This window comes from Gorilla gorilla, chromosome 2, assembly GCF_029281585.2.
Source record: "Gorilla gorilla gorilla isolate KB3781 chromosome 2, NHGRI_mGorGor1-v2.1_pri, whole genome shotgun sequence".
Taxonomy (NCBI): domain Eukaryota; kingdom Metazoa; phylum Chordata; class Mammalia; order Primates; family Hominidae; genus Gorilla; species Gorilla gorilla.
Genome location: NC_086017.1, coordinates 121,561,628 through 121,583,016, shown reverse-complemented (window position 1 = coordinate 121,583,016; position 21,389 = coordinate 121,561,628). Strand labels below are relative to the sequence as shown.

Genomic DNA, 21,389 nt, shown 5'->3' with positions numbered 1-21,389 from the left:
ACTGGGGAAAACTGGATATCCATAGGGAGAAGAGTGAAACTAGACCCCTATCTCTCACCTTATGCAAAAATAGAATCAGCCTGGCATGGTGGGTCACGCCTGTAATCCCAGCACTTTGGGAGGCCGAGGTCTGTGGATCACAAGGTCAGGAGTTGGAGATCATCCTGACCAACATGGTAAAACCCCGTATCTACTAAAAATACAAAAAGCAGCTGGGCGTGGTGGCACGTGCCTGTAATCCCCGCTACTCAGGAGGCTGAGGCAGGAGAATCACTTGAACCCGGGAGGTTGCAGTGAGCTGAGATCACTCCACTGCACTCCAGCCTGCATGGCAGAGCAAGCCTCTGTCTCAAAAAAAAAAAAAAAAAAAAAAATTAACATCTGAGACCTCAAACTATGAAACTACTTCAAGGACACATTGAGGACACTCTCCAGGACATTGGACTGGGCACGGATTTCTTGAGTAATACTCCATAAGTAGAGGCGATGAAAGCAAAAATGGACAATGATTAATGGTTAATGGTTCACATTAAGTTAAAAAACTTTTACATAACAAAGGGAACAATCAACGAAGTAAAGAGACAACCCACAACATGGAAGAAAATATTTGCAAACTATCCATCTGACAAGGGATTAATAACCAGAATGGATAAAGAGCTCAAACAAGTCTATACAAAAAAAAATCTAATAATTCATTTAAAAAATGGGCAAAAGATCTCTATAGACATTTCTCAAAAGGAGACATATAAAGGGGCGGATAGGTGTATGAAAAGGTGCTCAACATCACTGATCATCAGAGAAATGCAAATCAAGACTACAGTGTGATATTATCTTCCCCAGTTAAAATGGCTTATACCCAATAGACAGGCAATAACGAATGCTGGCAGGAATGTCCAGAAAAGGGAACCTTCATACACTGTTGGTGGGAATATGAATTATTACAACCACTATGGGAAACAGTTTATAGATTCTTCAAAAAAACTGAAAATAGAAGTACCATATGATCTGGCAATGCAGCTACTAGATATATACCCAAATGAAAGGAAATCAGTATGTCAAAAGATACCTGTACTCTGTTTATTGCAGTGCTACTCACAATAGTGAATATTCCAAGATTTGGAAGTAACCTAAGTGTCCATCAACAGATGAATTGGTAAAGAAAGTGTGGTACATATACACTATGAAGTACTATTCAGCCATCAAAAAATAAAATGAGATCCTGTCATTTGCAACAACATGGATGAAACTGGAGGTTACCATGTTAAGTGAAATAAGCCAGGCATAGAAAGACAAACTTCACTTGTTCTCACTCATTTGTGGGAGCTAAAAATTAAAACAATTGAACTCATGGAGATAGACAGTAGAAGCATAATTATCAGAGACTGGGAAGGGTGGTAGAGAGGAGTGGGTAGGGGACAAGTGGGGATGGTTAATGGGTACAAAACATAGTTTGAAAAAATGTATAATATAAGACCTAGTATTTGCTAGCACAACAGGGTGACTATTTTAAAAAATAATTTAATTGTACATTTAAAAATAACTAAAAGCATATAATTAGATTGTAACACAAAGGATAAATGCTTCAGGTGATGGATACCCCATTTACTCTGATGTGATTATTATGCATTACATGCTTGTATTAAAATATCTCATGTACCCCATAAATATGTACACCTACTATGTACCCAAGAAACTAAAAAATTAAAAAATAATATAATGGTGTACTGTATGTTTAGTATGTAGAGGCAGCTATAATGTACACTGTAGGAAAGTACAAAGTGATGCTGCTTCTGCCTGTGGATTGGGAATGGACAGTGGATCAGCAAATGCATGACAGAGACCATGATGTGAAATGTGGTTCTAGAAGAATGGGTAGGAATAAGCATGGAACACAGATTATTTATATCCCATGACCCAACAATTTTACTTCTAGGATATTTAGAATAAATAACCAGGCATATGCATGAGTGTTATTGCAACAATGGATAAGAACAAAAAAAGCTGTTTTCAACAATAAAGCATTATATAAATAAATTATGGTGCAGCCACCTTGTAGAATATTAATGTAGCTGTTAAAAAGTGTGTTGTGGAAGAATATAGGAGAAAATGTTCATTATATTGTGGAGTGAAAAAATAACTTTTAAGTTTGTACATTATGATTCCAAATGTGTGTATATTTATATAAAGTATATAAATATACATATAATTAGAAGAAAGATATTCTCTGTGATGCTAACTCTGTTTATCTTTGAATGGTAGAATTATGAATAATTATTATTGTTATTCTTTGTGCTTTCCAGAATATTTTTCTAATAGATCATTTTGGTAACTAGAAAAAAATTACTGAAGAACAAAAATAATTTTGCTGATAATACAAGAAACCCTCTGGGATGTGTTGTCAATTGCCTTGAATTCAAGTTTGCTGATACTCTACTGTGAATATATGCACTTGAGCAATTTATGAATTATATGGGTCTCATTTCATCATCTACCAATTGAGGTTTTTTTCTCATATTTATTTCTTTATTTCCTTCTTATAATTTACTTATGTTTATATACTAGGTGAGATGACTTGGTTAAATGGCAAAGAATAATGCATGAACATTCTAATATATTAAATCAACCCATCATTACCTTTTGCTATTTGTATTATATCAGCTCCATCATAACACAGTAGGAATATGTTCTGTGGAACATACATGTTATTTGGAACAATCTCAGTGGATTTTTGAAATATGTGTTTCCCTTGATAAGTGTGGTAGGTGGCCCCCAAAGGTATCTATGTGTTAGATAGAACCTGTGAATATTACCTTATTGCAGATCTGTTTAAGGTAAGGATCTTGAGATAGTGTGATTATCTTGTACTTTGTGGGTGGGCCCTTAATGTAATCACAAGTGTCCTTATAGGAGAAAGGCAAAAATGTAATGCACAATTGATATTTGAATAACATGGGTTTGAACTGTGCAGGTCTACTTAGATGCAGATTTTCGTTTGCCTTTACTACCACTGAGACAACAAGACCAACCCCTCTTCTTCCTCCTCCTCCTCAGTCTACTCAGTGTGAAGATGAGCATGATCCACTTTCACTTCATGAATAGTAAATATGTTTTTGTCCTTATAATCTTCTTAATACCATTTTCTTTTGTCCAGCTTACTTTATTGTAAGAATACAGCATATAATATATATAACATATAAAACATGTGTGAATCAACTTTTATGTTATGGGTAAGGCTTCCAGTCAACAGTAGGCTATTAGTAGTTATGTTTTGGAAGAGTCAAAAGTTTTACATGGATTTTTGACTGTGTTTTGGGGGGAATGACACTCTGAACCCCCATGTTTTTCAAGGGTCAATTGTATTGTACTTTTAAAAATGTGTTGAGAGGATAGACATATTAAGTGATCTTACCACAATAATTTTAAAAAGTATTCTGGGAGAAGAGGGGAAGTTTACATGTTGGGGAGGGAGCAGTGTGAATGACATCAGATGCCACAGGGAAGACTAAGGAAAGGTCTCTGATGACCACGGGAGAAAGTGTAATTTGAGAATCAGGAACAAGTGGGACTGCAGAAGTTAAAGGATGATGAGAAGTTAGGAAACCAAATTCAGACCACTTCTCTCACTGCAGCAAAGGAAAGAAGATGCCGTTACATAAGTCAGCAGAGTCAAGTAAAGGTTTTTGAAAATGTTGATTTAAAAGCAAAAGAGAAGAAAGCACAGAAGAAACTGATGATTTTAAGAAAAAAGAAGAATGTAAAAACAATATTCAATTCCAAAAAAGATATGATCAAGATACAGTTGGTAAGGAACAGATTACATTTTCTAAAGAAATATTTGGGAATTACTTGTCCCAGGCATGACCTCTGCTTCCTGAAGGAAGGAATCATGTTGATTTCACTCACTCTGTATCCATGGGAACTAATACAGTGCTTAATACGTTGCTCAATAAAACATTGTTGCTAAGAGGGAGGCGGGGGGAGGGGGCGGGGAGAGAGAGAGAGAGTGATTGAAATTTTGCTACACAGAAGAAGGGAATGTGATGGAAGCAGAGAGACATTTGAAGATGCTGTGCTGCTAGCTTTCAAGATGGAGAAAGAGGTCACAAGCCAAGGAATGCAGGTGATCTTTAGAACCTGGAAAAGGAAGTGAAACTAATTCTTCCCTGAGTTTCCAGAGGGAGCATGGCTCTGCTGACATCTTGACTTAAGCCAAATGAAACTGACTTCACACTTCTAGCCTCCAAGACTGTAAGATAATAAATTTCTGTTGTTTTAAGCCACTATATTTGTGGTAATTTATTATTATAACAATGGAAAGCCAATATGATAGGATTTTCATATTTTTTAATATGTCACATTATCCCATGGAACACTCAGAAGTCTTTGTATAATTCATCCCAAGCTGTATTTTGGTCCTGAAAATGCGAATCTTTAAAGACTAGCCTCCATTCTTCTTTCTCTTTTCTAAGGAAGGTCCAGGACTTTACCTCTTAAAATTCCTTGAAAGTTCAGTATTCAATAAATATAAGACTATTCAGGCAGGTAGAAAGCAATAGAGCAGGAATGTCGTCTTCTAAGAATTATATTTAAATGAACAGTAAAGTTTCAGGATTCAAATTCAATGTGCAAAAATCATTAGCATTTCTATACACCAATAACAATAAAGCAGAGAACCAAATCGAGGGCTCAATCCCATTTACAATAGCTACAGAACAAAGTACCTAGTAATACCTTTAACCAAGCAGGTGAAGGATCTCTACAAGGAGAATTGTAAAATACCGTGAAATAAATTATAGATGATACAAACAAATGGAAAGAATCACATGCTCATGGATTGGAAGAATCAATATCATTAAAATGACCATATCACCCAAAGTTATCTATGGATTCAATGAAATTCCTATCAATTTACCAACATCACTCTTCCACAGTATTAAATAAAAAGGACTAATATCCAGAATATACAAAGATCTCAAACAACTCAGTAAGAAAAAAACAGCCTCATTAAGAAGTGAGCGAAGGACAGGAACAGACATTTTCAAAAGAAGACATTCAAGTGGCCAAGAAACATCCGAGAAAATGCTCAACATCACTAATCATCAGAGAAATGTAAATTAAAAACATAATGAGATATCATCTTATACCATTCAGAATGACTACTATTAAAATGTCAAAAAAATAACAGATGTTGGCAAAGATGCAGACAAAAGGAAACACTTATACACTGTTGGTGTGAATGTAGATCAGTACTGCCTCTATGGAAAACAAAGTTTCTCAAATAACTAAAAGTAGAATTACCATTCCATGAGGCAATCTCACTGCTGGGTTTCTACCCAAAAGAAAACAAATTATTATGTAAAAAAGACATCAGCAATCATATGCTTATAGAAGCGCTATTCACAATAGCAAAGTCATGGAATCAACCTGCGTCCATCACGTATGATTGAATAAAGAAAATGTGGTACATATAAACCATAGACTACTACTCAGCCATAAAATGATAAAATCATGTCTTTTGCAGCAACATGAAACTGGAGGCTATTATTGTAAGTGAAATAACTCAGAAACAAAGTCAAATATCACATATTCTTACTTTTAAGTGGGAACTAAACAACGTGTACACATGTACATACAAAGTAGAATAATAGACATTGAAGACTCCAAAAGGTGGCAGGTGAGAGAGGGGTAGGGGATGAGAAGTAAACTACCTATTGGGTATAATGGACACTATTTGGGTGATGATTACACTAAAAGCCCAGACTTCACCATTGTGCAATATAACCATATAATAGAACTGTGCTTATGCCTCCTAAATCTATAAAAAAATTAAATTTAAAAAAATGAAGAGACTGGACCAGATAAAACTTATGCTTTCTGAGGTGTACTTTTTAATGTAATAGTATAGATGTCATTTATTCTTTGAATATTATTCTCTTGAGGATCATTTTTTATTATGCTTAGTTCCAACTCACACTATTTTGAGAGTATTACAATGTAAATAATTGCATAGCTAGCTTCTGCTCAACGGATATCTTGTTTTAAATACATTGTCTTTGATTATTATTTTTTAAATTGTCACTTTTATGATTTCATACTAGGAAACTGTGATGCTAGAGGCTAGGGCATCACAGACATTGAGGATATAATTTGGACAGATTGGTAATTTTATGTTTTGGGCATTTCCATAATATGATTTAAGTGAACCTGACTTGCATTCACCTTTAACTATTGCTCCTTTTCTTCGAGGTCAAGTGTCTTGCAAGAGTAATCTGTGTTTCACTGGGTCTCCGTTTACCCATCTTCATTCATTCTTTAACTCATCAACATCCTGAATTTTTGTTTTGTTTATCTTTGTTCCTGTGGTGGCTACCACAGCAGTTGCTACATTTTAAGTGTTCAATAACTCTTTTGAAATCGATAAGGTTTTTCATCACCCACCTTCCTGCAAGGAAGAATTCCTTGAGAAATCTTGATTGTGCCCTTTATTTTCTATTAAAAAATAGCAATGTAATCTCTAATGAGAATAAAAAATAGGGAACAGCAGTTTGCAGATATCAAACTGTTATCAAAAATATAGTGAGAGAAGTGGTGTTTGAAGGACACAGAAGCCAATTATTTCTCTAAATGTTCTCTGCTCTCTCCTTGAATTTGCACAGCCTCTGGATCCAGAGGTCAAAATGCAATGCTCTCATATCATATGTTGGTCAACTGAGTGATATTCTAAGACAATATGAAACCTGTTACATTTTCTATAGAAATATTTTCGAAAATATTGTGTCCCTATTAAAAAAAGCCTGCATCGGAAATGTATTTTATAGAAAAAATATTTTTTTAAAATTATTTGCTTCCTTTAGAAACTTTTGATTTTACTTTTTTTGCCAATAAAAACTACACAGCATACTTTTTTTTTTTTTTGATGGGCTACTAGAAAGCATAACGCTAAATATGTGGGTTGCTTTATTTTAGCAGTTACTTAGATCTTACGGCTAAAGTCTGGGATTGTGATGAAGTTTTAACCTCCACAGTAATCCCAATCAGTTATTTACAGATGTCTAGAGCACCAGCCAGAGAGTTAGGTGTAGCATGCATACTCAAATGGGAGAGAGCTGTGATGGATTCCTTACTCTGCCATCAGTGGGAATCCGAGAGTGGTGGCATGAATGTGTGCATTTTCTGGTCATGGTCTGTGTATGCTACTTATTTACTCCACTTTTATCTCTATTTAATTTTCCTTGGCACAGAGTGAAACAACAATTTTATGATCATGATCTATTTAATTTTGTATCAATTTCACCAAGCAATTTGTTTCATGGAGTATTTCAGGGTATCAGAATGAACTATACTAAAATTCTGTATAACATTTGAAACACAGGGTCAGCAGTCTATTCACAAAGTAATTAAGAAATTTAATTCTAATACTCTATACTAGATATAGATGTATTTTATACATATATACATATATATTTACACATATATACATATTTACACATATATATACATATGTAAAAACTTGCAACATACCAAATGGATGTAGACATTAGCAATACCCAAGGATCTTCTGTCTGCAAAATCTATTCAAATCATCACTTCATAATCTACAACTCTTAATTTCTTTTCCTACAGAGCATGTTTTTATTTATTTATTTTTTCTTACATCTTCCAATTCCTTCAAATTCCCCAGGACTTGGGAATATGGGCTGACTTTTAGGGGAATTCTTTCCTAGCTGTCTGGGTCATTCACTCTTGTCTACTGAATATTTGTGATATTCCAAGACTTTTACTATGTGCCAGTAATTCAGGAGTGAAGGCAGATGGCCATAGTGCCTGCCCTCTAGGGACTTAAAGCCTAGATCCTGCCTCCTTGAGCCAGAGCTCTTGACCCTTTTTTTTTTTTTTTCTGGAAGTCATGATGGTAAGTAGCTATTCTCATTAAACAGAGGACCATGTGTCGTGAACACTATTCCTAATGTCATTGAGTTGGAAAGGCATCATCTCTTACTTTTCTTGAATCTCATCCTTTTAGCAACCTATTTTGACTTGGAGGGAGAGTTGCTTTCTCCATTCTGTTTAATGTCTAATATATCCACTCAATCAAACAAACCCCAACTCTCTCCCCAATCATATCCATTAATTTAATGTATTTATAGTAAGTTGTTTCATTTTCTCTTTATAATGATATGAGATACAAATACTACTATAATGAATACCAAGCATCCACGGGCATGACTTTTCTGTCAGTACATAATGTAGATATATTAAATACCTGGATCTGCAAGGCTCCTGGAAACTGATAATCTATTTAGCATAAACATCCTATGTTCAAATTGATCTTTTCCCTGGTCTTTGCTTTCCCTTTCCCCCACCTTTCTTTATGTTTTCTGCTTCCTTTCTTTCCCCTTTTATTACTTGCTGATAGTAAGCGATGTTCAAGTCAACAGGTTAGATCTATGCTGTCCATGAAAGTAAGCCTTGAGTAGAGAATTCATTTCTGGCGTTCCCTTCAGATGCTGCCTAATTTTTTTCTTCACAGAGAAACTGTGGAACTTGCTGCCCTACATGATGACAATTTGTTCTTGAAAAGTTACAGTCAAAGCTAATTAATGCTGCTGATGGTTTGAGGAATTTCTCTTTTGGCAATTATGCTAAACTTGGTTAAAGTAGTGGCTGGTTGGATGAAACAGGAAGCTGTTAAAAAAAAAAAGCAACAAAAACTTGACTCATGAAAGAATTTCCAGCCTGAAATTTAATAAAAAAGATGCCTTACCTTCTCCTTAAGGTTTGACATGCTATTCCCATAGGCTGAGGGAGTTGCTTTGTTCTAAATCTTTGCTGAAACAGCTTCTGAAATGTGTTTGATCCAATTGGGTACTATTAGGTGATATAATTTGGAAACGTGTCCCTACCTAAATCTCATGTCGAATTGTAATCCCCAGTGTTGGAGGTGGGGCCTGGTGGGAGGTAACTGGATCATGGGGGTGGGTTTCTCATGAATGGTTTAGCTTCATCCCTCTTGGTACTGTGTTATTGACAGTAGGTGAGTTCTCATGAGATCTGGTTGTTTAAGAGTGTGTAGCCCCTCTCCCTTCTCTCTCTTGCTCCTACTACTGCTGTGTAAGACTCACCTTCCACCATAATTGTAAGTTTCCTGAGGCCTCCCCAGAAGCTGAGCAGATGCCAGCACCATGCCTCCTGTCAACCTGCAGAATCATAAGCCAATTAAACCTTTTTTCTTTATAAATTGCCCAGTCTCAGGTATTTCTCTATAGCAATGCAAGAATGGCCTAATAACCTGGGTAAAAGGGACATAGTCTACACATTCTTTATGAAACTTTGCTCCTAAAAGGTCACTTTTTCTTCTGACTGATATTTGAGAAAAAAGCAAAACAAAATATTTGACTGCTTTTGAGTTGCTGAGACCCTCCCAAGCCTGCCCAGGTAGGTCTCATTGGCTGGGAGTTGAGGTTGTGGTGGGGATAAAACCTTCCCAGACTCTAATAGAAATAAAAAGGAAGTTGATGATGGAAGTAGAAAATCTGAACTCTTAAGGTTAGCATGCTTAGATAAAGTCCATCATCAGCTCTTTAAATTACCACCAGGAGACTCCATGTTGGCTGTTTTAACCTTTGCTAAAGCAGTCTACAAATCTATCCAGTTTACTCCTTAATAAAACTCTTCTTAATAAAACTTCTTCAAAAAAATGAAGCTGGCCATCAGGAACAACTGCACAGTGAGCTCTCTAGGTGAACAGCTGTTCAAGACCAGAGCAGCAGTTTGGTCTCAGATTCCTGCAGTCCAACATTTCACTTTGTTTCCTGTGACACTTGTACAAAACCTCAGAGTTTTGTCCCTTCCTTTCTCTTCAATTATTTCACAGTATGTCAGTGAAGTTTTCAGCTGATGGCATAAGCATCTCTTGTAGGAACAAAATAAGATCCAAGAGGTATGAGGTTAGGTGAATGTACCAACTTTGGCAGTTACTAGTTCTTGCTAGCAGCTCTGGCTTCAGTACACCTTCCACCTGACTCTCCCACAGCCATCATAACCACAGATGTGGGGAAAAAAACCTTGAAAGGCTACTTGTCTCAGGTTCATACGTTTGGGAAGATCATAGCCTAACTCTGCCGAGTCCCCCAAGAGCACATGCTTTTTAGGACAACTTTCAGTATCAGCACAGTTAGCTGAATAACATTGCAAAGTAAATCACATTTAACTCTGGGACCTTTCCATTTTCTTCCTGAGATCCTTTCCCATTTTCTCTTCTCCCTTTCCTTCATCCCTTAGTGACAGTGTCCTCTCGATGACTGGAGCAGGTCATTTGGCTGTCCACTCAGGTTCTTCCTCTCTTCTTCCTGTCCCTGAGGCTCTAATTTTTAAATACAACTGTACATCAGAATCACCTGGGGTGATAATTAAAGAAATTTAAGATGAGGCAGAGGTGGAGGGGGGAGTGAGATGTAGAAAAACATTCAATTTGAAAACAGGATAAAACAAGCACAAACATTTTACCAGAGAATACATGACAAATAAGCACATAAGATGTTTAACATCATTAGCCAATAGACAATGCAAATTAAAATCACAATCAGATACTGTTACACACCTATCAGAATGGCCACAATGAAACATAATAACATCAAATGCTGGCACTGTGGTACACCCATAGCGTGGAAAACTATTCAGTGATAAAAGGAAACTATTCCTACACAAAACCACTTGGATTGACCTTGAAGAAGCTATATAGGTAAAAGCAAGTCATGAATTATGAGTTCAAAGCTTCTTTTGGTTGTTGAGCTTTCTCGTATATGCAGGGACCTGCCTGTTCTCAACTTTTGGTGTAGGTGAATGTTTCAGGACACATTAATTTATCTCTTCTTTGAATTCAGCAAAATTTATCTGTGTTAAATAAGCACTTACTTACAGATTAATGTTTCCATATATAATCATGTTCTTCTAAAGTGACTGTTACATTTCTCCAGAAAAAGGACGTCCCCTTAGTATCTAATACAATGTAGCCACATACATAATAGAGATTTCAAAATACCTTGTTATTTACAAAATATATGAAAAGTAAGAAGATTGAAGCACGATGTAAAGAGTGGATTCTTCTACTGAGTACTTGCTTCACTGGTCAACAGTTTATTCAAAGAAACACGTGGCATTTCTAATAAGATCTAGCTAGAATACTGTTTTCCATCTTTGTTGGCATGAAAGAACTGTGTCTCTCAAGTTTGGGTGCTTGCCTATGATGTTCCTCTTTCTCTCCCACCAAGCACGCTGGTGCCATCACAGGGAGTTTTTATTTGTCACAAATACATTAAAATAACTTGTCATCAGATATGGATTAGAAATAGGTCATTTGGTAGCTGTTGCAGATTTTTTTTTTTTTTTTTTTGAGACAGGGTCTTGCTTTGTCACCCAGGCTGGAGTGCAGTGGCATGATCCCAGCTCACTGTAACCTCTGCCTCCTGAGTTCAAGTGATTCTCATGCCTCACCCTCCCAAGTAGCTGGGATTACAGGCATGTGCCACCATCCCTGGATACTTTTTTGTATTTTTAGTAGGACGGAGTTTTGCCATGTTGGCCTGGCTGGTCTCAAACTCCTGGCCTCAAGTGATCCACCCACCTTGGCCTCCCAAATGCTGGGATTACAGGCATGAGCCACCACAGCCGGCTGGAATATTTAAATGAAATTATGGTGAGTTTGTGCTCTGTTCACTATGAATGAAGTGTTTGATCTTGTCTTTCATTATTAACAGAAACTGATTATTGTGAAACATTCTCTTTTCATTTCATGTCAGCAGGCCTTGCCAATGGGTAGGCCTGCTGCTTCTGAAAAAATGCCTCCTTTATTTGAACTGCCATAGTTTCTAAAATTTTGAAAGTTGGGATAAAAGTATGTGTTTCTGAAGTTTCACTATTCTACTTTAAGTTATCTGAATGAAGAATACATCAATATATTATCATCTTGATTATTGATGTATCAATTGGAGTAGTAAATTTTGGAAATTGGTGGTTTAGTTTGCTTAGGGATTAAGACTGTGTTCTGATAAGTTTTATATGGAATTTAAGAGTCAAGAAAAACGTTATGTGAAGGCCAAAATCAAGGACCCTGGGATGTGGACATTTTGAGACATAAAAACGGGTGATGAAGACAGAAAGAAAAACACACCTAAAAGGGGTATTGAAGGCTTAAGATTTTCTCTCCTTGACTATTTTTCCTAAGTCTAAAAATGTCTAACATAGTAACTACATTTTCTAAGGGCTTTTAAATTTAGAACTTGAAGAAGGAGAGCTATGTGTTGCTTTAGGGGGAATCACCAATTAAAATGTTTGTAGAGACTAGGTGCTAAGCATGTAAGAATGGTCTTGGTGAGAGCAGTGGTGAACTAGAGAGTGCAGACCTCCAAAAAATACTTTTCCATGGCCCAAATTCAGCTGGTGAGGCAACCAGTTTGCAATGCTTACTTTTAACAATTATTATCTTATTTGATAGATACAGTTAAAATAGAATTTTTTCCTGAGCTGAAGAGAAATCTTCATAAGACATTCTAATATTTAAAAGTCAATATTCACAACCTTGGAGGCCAGAGCAGGAAGCAGTAAATTGTTTCTTTTTTTTTTAATTTACTGCCTAAGCCAACTTAAAGCACTTTTATTAAGAGTGTACCAGATAGACATCTGGATTGAATTCTTGATTTTGTGTTTTAATTTTCTTATACATGAATTTCCCTATCTACAAGTTTTACTTTTGGTTCTAATCATTAGTTAATTCTAAGAAACATTTCTTCAACATGGAAGGCATCTGAATGACAGATGCTTCTTTTGATGACTTTGCAGTGTCCCTACAAGGATGGGTAAATGGATTTTTTGTTGCACTGTTGAGTATGAAAAATTGTAGCATCATTGGGTGCTGTGTTTTCATTAAATCTCATGGCCCTGACAAATGTGAAAGTGTGATGATATTAAATTTCTCTAGATCTCAAGTTAACTTATTATGAAGACTTACAATTCTGGCACTTAAAAAAAAACCCAGATGGGTTGTAGAGTTTCACAAAGTTTAACATTTTCTGACCTTCTGTGGTGAAAGAGAATTAGACTGGATGCCAGAATCCGTGGGTTCTAGTCTTGGCTCTGTCACTAACCAGCTGTGTAATTTTGGACAAGTTAATTTTCCTCTATGATCCAGGATTTTTTCCTATTATAAAATAAATAAGTTAGGCTGAGAAGTTTTATAGGTCTCTTCCAATCTGATCTTATGTTATGCCAGTGATTTCTGTGTTGAGATCCTAAATTTATCACATACTAGCTAAGCCCACTTGTATAAATTCATTTCTTTATTTCCCAGTTTTCTTATTGGTAAATGAGTATAATAATTGCACAATATGAGGGAAAAAATGGGCTAATAGATGTATAAAAATTAGCTTATAATTAGTGTTCAATAAAGAGTAACTATAGTTGCTGTGAGTCTGAGATTAGCAAACCAAATACTGAATTTGAATCAAATCATTTTTACTTAAGGCCTGGACTCTCTATTGGCCACATGACCTTAAAAGGAGTCACTTGATTTTGAGTGAAATAAATTGTGCTCTTTCCAATCTCCCCCATTTACAATTTGGATAAGTTAATAGTAAACATAAAGATATTTAAGGCTTTAGGAGTCTGTATGTTGCGCAAGTAAGAAAATTGTGATATTATCACTATATGTTCTTAAACACATTTCTTTGTCAAGGTTCTATCATAGTGCGATCACATTTTCATTGCAGAAAGGCTGTGTGGGATGGTTAGAAGCATGAATTGATCTGTAGGCCTTAAAAGTTTTATACTAAATGTGGTGGCACTTCTAACTTTAATCTAAAATTGTCTCGGTGTTTGTTAAAAATCAGAAAGCTATAACATTTTAAATGAAACGACTCAACCATGTCCTTAATCTGAATGTTAGAGACCTTTCCTTGACTCTCAGGAAGAGGTTCTTGAGCCCTCCCTCAGTTTCTACTTCAATGATAATTACTTATCTATCTGGATTTCTGTTGACTGTAGAGAGTAAATAGGTAAAGATAGCACTGAAAACATCTTGTTACATGGATATTGTAAGAAGTAAAATAATACAGAAAATTTTATAGCAGAAAAGTGACAGATTCCTACTTATCATTCTGCATTTTTAGCACCACTTATCAGAAGGAAGTGTTTCTTAGAATTTTTTAATTTAGTTCATCTGGTGGTTGCCTCCATAACTCTGTTAACCGTGCACTATAACTGCTATTCAAAACATATACTTTAGAAATTATTTTAAAATTTACCTCCTACTATATGAAATGCAAATATTCTATGTTACTTATTGCATATATATATGAAACTTATTGCTTATATATACTCTCCAGCTTATTGCATTAAGTAGGAGAGCATATATAACCAATAAAGTTTATTTCTTTACTTCAAATTCTAGCCACATAATTTAAATATTCATTTCTTATTTTTATATAGAATATTTTGTTCCCCACCCTGGAAGATGAGGACCTATTTCCTTTACCTATTTTTATTGCTTCTACCTGGGAACTTAAAATAACATATGCAAGTTCAAGTTTGATGGCCTTTGTGATTTGTCCATACACTAATCTTAAAAGTTGAAAAGTAAAATTGCTTACATCATTATGAGAAGTCAGCATTGTTATCTACATAGCCAAGTAGCTTATTATGATTACATATCCTTTTCTACAGTTTCAATGTCATAACCTTTGTGACTCACAAAATATACCAGTCCTAGTATCAAGTTCAAGTTTTTGGTATATATTTTACCAGTCACTCAAATTCATTCTGCTCTGTTGTAGCTTGCCTTTTATTTGGATCATGCTTTTCTTGTATAATTATATTTATTTACCTTCCTGAAGTTCTGATTGCTTTATTTTATTCTTTTTTCAGTCTTTGCACTTAACAGGGATTTTTCAAAGTATCACGAGTAAATATCAGAAGTCTGATATTCTCTTGATCAAAAGTAAGGTAGCTCTCTCTCAAAACATCATATTGATATGGCAATATAAAAAAATGGCAACTTGCCACTTGCTCTGGCAGCTAGATGCTGAAGAAAGTCAGTGTACCAGGGCCAAAAACGGGATATAAGAGAAGTGCTTACATTCTGGGCTTTCTCTTGCATCTTGTTGCCAAGACAACCAAAGGCTGCCTTAATCGTTGAGGACACCATCACCTCTCTGAATAACAAAAATGGTTTTACAATTTTCGGTCACTCATTTCTGTGAGGTTGGAGGTGAAAATGAATTCCAGGAGATACCTTTGTAAAATCTTTGATACTAGAGCTCTGATGGTAATATCAAGGTGCTTAAAAGGTGTGATTAGTTCACGGTGGAGTTATGCCAATATTTTTGTCTCTCTTGACTTCCGAACTCGAGTTACTTAGGATACAACCTTGGGAAGCATATTTAGCTCTGATCTCTGTGGTGTTTGGTTCATCTTGAATCTTTCTAGAATGCCTAATTGAATGGTATCTGAGAAGAAGTTGGTGATGAATTAGATGCAGATCACAGCTGGCTGATGGGAATTGCCACTTGATTTGAGGGGTATTTAAACATATTTAAAGTGGTATGTGATTCACTTATATGTTCTGGGTTCATGGAGACAGAAACACTGGTTGTTTCTTGCTGGCTGTGGCAGCAGGCAAGTGGACTTGTGCATGGGCCTGAAGATATTCTTAAACTTTTCACAATTTAAAGGCCAAGGCAAGATTTAATCCTGCTAACCGTAGAGTAACAGATTTTACAGTTTATCTTGCTCAGATATGTGTTTTGACGTTCGCTGGAGGTTTGAGCATAGGAGTTCAGACATTTCTGTGATTTTTCTGATGTCTTCTTCACCAAATGCCATATTTGGGCAAGAATATATACAGAATAGAAGGAGAAAAAGCCTTAGCCCGTCTAACAGCCAAATGTATTGAACCACAATGCTGACATTGTAAGGATGATGGATATTAGAGCCAGATCACTCTAATATCCAAGGAATTCCCACAGATAATCCCCTTTGCCAAAACAATTAAAATAGGATAGTTTCCTTTCACTTTGCAGGGTTTCAGTGCAATTCTATCAAGTCAGGAAGGCAAATAACTACTTAATCCCTCAGGTAGGTAACGACTCTCTATGCTGCCTATTGTGGGTCACTGGAAGGGAATGTAAAAATGGGTCTTGACTTTATTTAGGTCAGGAAAGAAAGTTTTAAAAGTGGACTTGGCTACCACTGTGGCCTCGCTATTGTCAGTTCCACTATTCTCCTACAAATGGCTCAATTTCCATGTGAAAACGTGCTCTACTTAACGAAAAGTTAAGTGGAATGAGGTTAGGAAGTCAAATGCCCTAGAGTCTCAAGCATAGAGGCAATAGAGCTGACTAGAATTTTCTTACAAAGGTGAAGTAAATTAATAATGTTTTCTGGGCAATAGGTAAAATTATTCATTTTGATTTAGCCTAAAGGACTCAGTACTTCTTTTTGTGTATCTGTGGGACATGCTTGTGGAAGGGAGACTTGATTTATTAAGTGTAGCTTCAGGGAGCAAAAGTCAGACCAATGGGTAGCTGCCAGAATCTCAGAGGCAAATTAATGTCCCATTCTTAGTAAATTTACAAGATCAGGGAAAGTCTTTTATGCGATAATTTAGTTTCTGGTTTTACTTTATTTTCCTTTTTATGTTCTCCAACTTCCTAACTTGCCTCATTTAAATTTTATTTTGTCCTATAATTGTGTGCACTTTCCTAAGTAATGAGCATTTTCTATTTCCTAAGAGCATTAAATAAACATTTCCTAATCATTTCCTAAGAGCACTAAATAAACAAATATATAAATAAATTTCATTCATCTTCCAGTGAATGAAACCTGTAGTATAGCAGATTTGCATTCAGCATTAGGAAAAACCTCAAACTTACAGGTAGTGTGGAAGCCACTTGTGGCACCCATGACCACATTGATATATATATAGGCATTGGGAGTTATCCCCTTTTGGGGGTTCACAGATTTAGCAGTCTCTTCCAAGCTTATGTAAAGTTTTATAGAATGTTCTATTCCCTATGAATTTGTGTTATAAAGGGAAGAAACAAAAAATCTTTTGGATTGTAAAAAGAAGAAAATAGAGAAAAGATATACCATGAATATTTCTTCTTGGATATTATTGCTAATTTTTGTTACTTCTGCTAAAAATGGAAGGACAAAACTGACTTTTTCGGTTGCTTCTAAACTGCCTGGATAACAATCACAAGTGATTATGCTTAGAATTTTGAAGACAGCTGCTTTATAGAGGACGTGCTTTCCATCAGCTCATTTAGGTTGTAGGCTAAAAATTGAGGCGGAAGAAGTTGAAGGGATTTGGCCACAGTGGCAGCCAGTCACCAGCCAAGACAGGAAACAGATTTCATCTTCCTGTTATTAAGGGTAATTTGCCATTCACCAGACTGTACTCGTGATGACACATACTAAGGTGTGATCAACTTGTAGCTGGAGGCATATCTGAAAGAATCATTTTGATAAGCATTTTAGAAAATGAACCAAATTCAAGCACTCCATACAATTGCAGCTAATGGAAGATATGCAATCTCATTTTAAACCAGCATTCGGTGGACTGTACATACAGTCCACATCTAGCCACAAGAAGAGATTTAGCTTAAAAATAGATCTGATCTGAGCTCTACCTTAGATTTAATCTTGATATAATTGGGACATAATTGTTATGCGCGTCTGTAACCTGAGCAGGCTCAGTGTGAGCAACAAGGCTGTTTATTCACTTGGGTGCAGGTGGGCTGAGTCTGAGAAAGGAGTCAGCAAACGGTGGTGGGATTATCATTGGTTCTTATAGGTTTGGGATAGGTGGTGGAGTTAGGAGCAATTTTTTGCAGGCAGGGGATGGATGTTACAAACTACATTCACAAGGACAGGGAATATCACAAAGTACATTATCACAAGGGCACGAGAATGTCAGGATGGCTTGACCATGGTGTGGCCAGCTCAGAGGACCTTACAAAAATTACAGCATTTTCCAATACTCCTTTAAGAGTTACGGAACTATTTGTCATCCCATCAGGCTTTCATGTTTCTCTATTAGTTTTGAGTTAATAACTACTATATGAAGCTCATGGCCCCAAATTACTGAGAGACAATTCGGAGAAAGACGGCACTGTTACTCAAGGGAGACATGCAGTGGACAGGACAGAGACTAATCAGGTATGATTACTTGCATTTGTGTGATTTGGAGGAGTTGAGCGTGTGCTGTTGAAGTATCTGGACCAAGAGGCAAAGGGTCAAACAGTGGAAAAGCATACAACAACAACAAAAAAAAAAAGAAAGAAAGAAAAATGGAAAAATAAAGAGAGAATGAAGTCTGAGAAGGTTTAAACAATTGTCTATGAAGAAAAAACTTGAAATTTTTGACAATTCCATAATTTTCCCCAATAGAATTATGATTATATAATTATAATTCAAAATACATCTACACTATACTTTTGAAGATATAAAATACAAGGTGGTTAAGAATAATGTGTGATGAATTCTTAAAGTATCAGCTTTTCTTTCAGCTCTAAATGCTATGAGGAACAGCCATTCAAAACAAATCATAACTACTCAGTTTTTTTAATGCATTGACCCCCTTGCTAGTTTGATCATGAGGTTACCAGAGCATATGCTATCTACTGAATCAAATTCTCCAGGGAAGTGATCTTGACAATCTGTAATTTTAATCAGCTCTCCAATGTGATTTAAAAAGCTGGCAAATGTGGACGACAGTGCATGAGAGAATGTTGCTTAGAAGTCAAAGTCTTGCTTTCCGTGCTACCTACAGAGGGGTCCATACGGCATTGTTCTGGATTCCCGTCATAACTTAAAGGAAACTTTCACAATGTCCGGAGCCCTTGATGTCCTGCAAATGAAGGAGGAGGATGTCCTTAAGTTCCTTACAGCAGGAACCCATTTAGGTGGCACCAATCTTGACTTCCAGATGGAACAGTACATCTATAAAAGGAGAAGTGATGGCATCTACATCATAAATCTGAAGAGGACCTGGGAGAAGCTTCTGCTGGCAGCTCGTGCCATTGTTGCCATTGAAAACCCTGCTGTTGTCAGTGTTATATCCTCCAGGAATACTGGCCAGAGGGCTGTGCTGAAGTTTGCTGCTGTCACTGGAGCAACTCCAATTGGTGGCCGCTTCACTCCTGGAAACTTCACTAACCAGATCCATAGCTTCTTGTGGTTACTGACCCCAGGGCTGACCACCAGCCTCTCATGGAGGCATCTTATGTTAACCTACCTACCATTGCTCTGTGTAACACAGATTCTCCTCTGCGCTTTGTGGACATTGCCATCCCATGCAACAACAAGGGAGCTCACTGAGTGGGTTTGATGTGATGGATGCTGGCTCGGGAAGTTCTGTGCATGCGTGGCACCATTTCCCGTGAACACCCATGGGAGGGCATGCCTGATCTCTACTTCTACAAAGATCCTGAAGAGATTGAAAAAGAAGAGCAGGCTGCTGCTGAAAAGGCAGTGACCAAGGAGGAATTTCAGGGTGAATGGACTGCTCCATCTCCTGAGTTCACTGCTATTCAGCCTGAGGTTGCAGACTGGTCTGAAGGTGTGCAGGTGCCCTCTGTGCCTATTCAGCAGTTCCCTACTGAAGACTGGAGTGCTCAGCCTGCCACGGAAGACTGGTCTGCAGCTCCCACTGCTCAGGCCACTGAATGGGTAGGAGCAACCACTGAATGGTCTTAAGCTGTTCTTGCATGGGCTCTTAAGCAACATGGAAAAATGGCTGATGCAAAATAAACATCAGTTTCTAAAAAAAAAAAAAGAAGTCAAAGTCTTGGGCATAAGCCCCATCTATGGAGGGAAGGTAGCTTGGGTCAAGTTTGCCTTGACCCAGTGTGACCCTCTCATGTTCATTGGTTATCTGACATAAACTCTTGGTCATAATAGATTTGGGCCCATATTCACAGAATATTAATAAAAAATCAAACCTGTTTCAGAATTCACCTTCTATTGGTTCTCATCTTTATTTGTGAAGAACTGAATTAAAATTACATACTATCACTGTTGCTTGCTGCACTCTCCCTCTTTAGCTAGAAAGATAAAGTTAAATTGACTTTGCAAGTCTCATAAAAGATTTTATTTTAAGCTACCACACATGGCTAATTAGCAGCACATGCTATGTGGAGTCCACTGACTGCAGCCACAATAGATAATTTATATAACAATGGAAGGGAGAGTCACTTTAAGGCCAAATCCATTTCTTTTTTTAGGGCTAAGATCAGAGGAGTGATTGATGCTATAGACTGTGAATACCTTCATTTGTTTTGGATCTTTATCCATTTTACAGCAAAAAGAGCTCCACCACCTGCAAAATCTCAACTTTTCTTTTTAATCTAGGAATATGAGTGCTATAAAAGAGGTTACTGCTGCCATGAAAATAGTAAGTGCTCCATAAAAATCAAAACTATACCTTGTTTAAATTCCTATTTTTGCTCTCATTTGCTGTGTGACTTTGGATCTTAATTTCTCAGAACTTTAGTTTACTCATACTTTTAATGGAGGTACTAATACATCCTTCTATGGAGAACTAAAAGAAATGAACCATGTGTGGTAAATTTTCTTTTCTTTGTTGTTTTTTTTGAGATGGAATCTCGCTCTGTCACCCAGGCTGGAGTGCAGTGGCACGATCTCGGCTCACTGCAACCTCCGCCTCCCGGATTCACGCCATTCTCCTGCCTCAACTTCCCAAGTAGCCGGGACTACAGGGGCCCGCTACCACGCCCAGCTAATTTTTTTTTTTTTTTTTTTTTTGTATTTTTAGTAGAGACAGGGTTTCACCATGTTAGGCAGGATGGTCTCGATCTCCTGACCTCATGATCTGCCCACCTTGGCCTTCCAAAGTGCTGGGATTACAGGCGTGAGCCACCATGCCCGGCCTCACGTGTGGTAAATTGTTTTCCATTCTTCAGTCTCTTCTGCCATGTGGTCTTGCCATGGGTGAGTGAAGGGCGTATGCTTCCTGCCCATTGATCTGGGCTTCATCATGTGAATCAATTTGGTGTGGAATGAGTGCAGATAAGTTACTGTGCCAATTGCAAGCTATGACCACAAGAGGCCTTAGAGCTAATCCTTATGCTCCTGTAAATGAATGGTCATTTTAAATAGCATCCCCCAAGAAGCCATTGTCCTTTCAGACTAGAAAAATCCAGAAAGAATATGTTTGAGGAAGTCTTGAAAATCCAGACTTTAGCCTTACACAGAGATGGCCCAGCCAACTTGCAGACTCATTGGAGAGAAAAGTAAATACTTTTTTAAGTCACTAAATTTGGTATGCAAGATTATTGTAGTAGCAAAAGCTGACTAATTCATTATGTCATACTTCT

At 36.9% G+C, this 21,389-nt stretch overlaps 1 pseudogene; it reads left to right on the top strand.

The window, feature by feature from the left end:
* The first annotated feature begins 18,870 nt into the window (after positions 1-18,870).
* On the top strand, positions 18,871-19,749 carry LOC101139385 (small ribosomal subunit protein uS2-like; annotated as a pseudogene).
* The last annotated feature ends 1,640 nt before the right edge of the window (positions 19,750-21,389 follow it).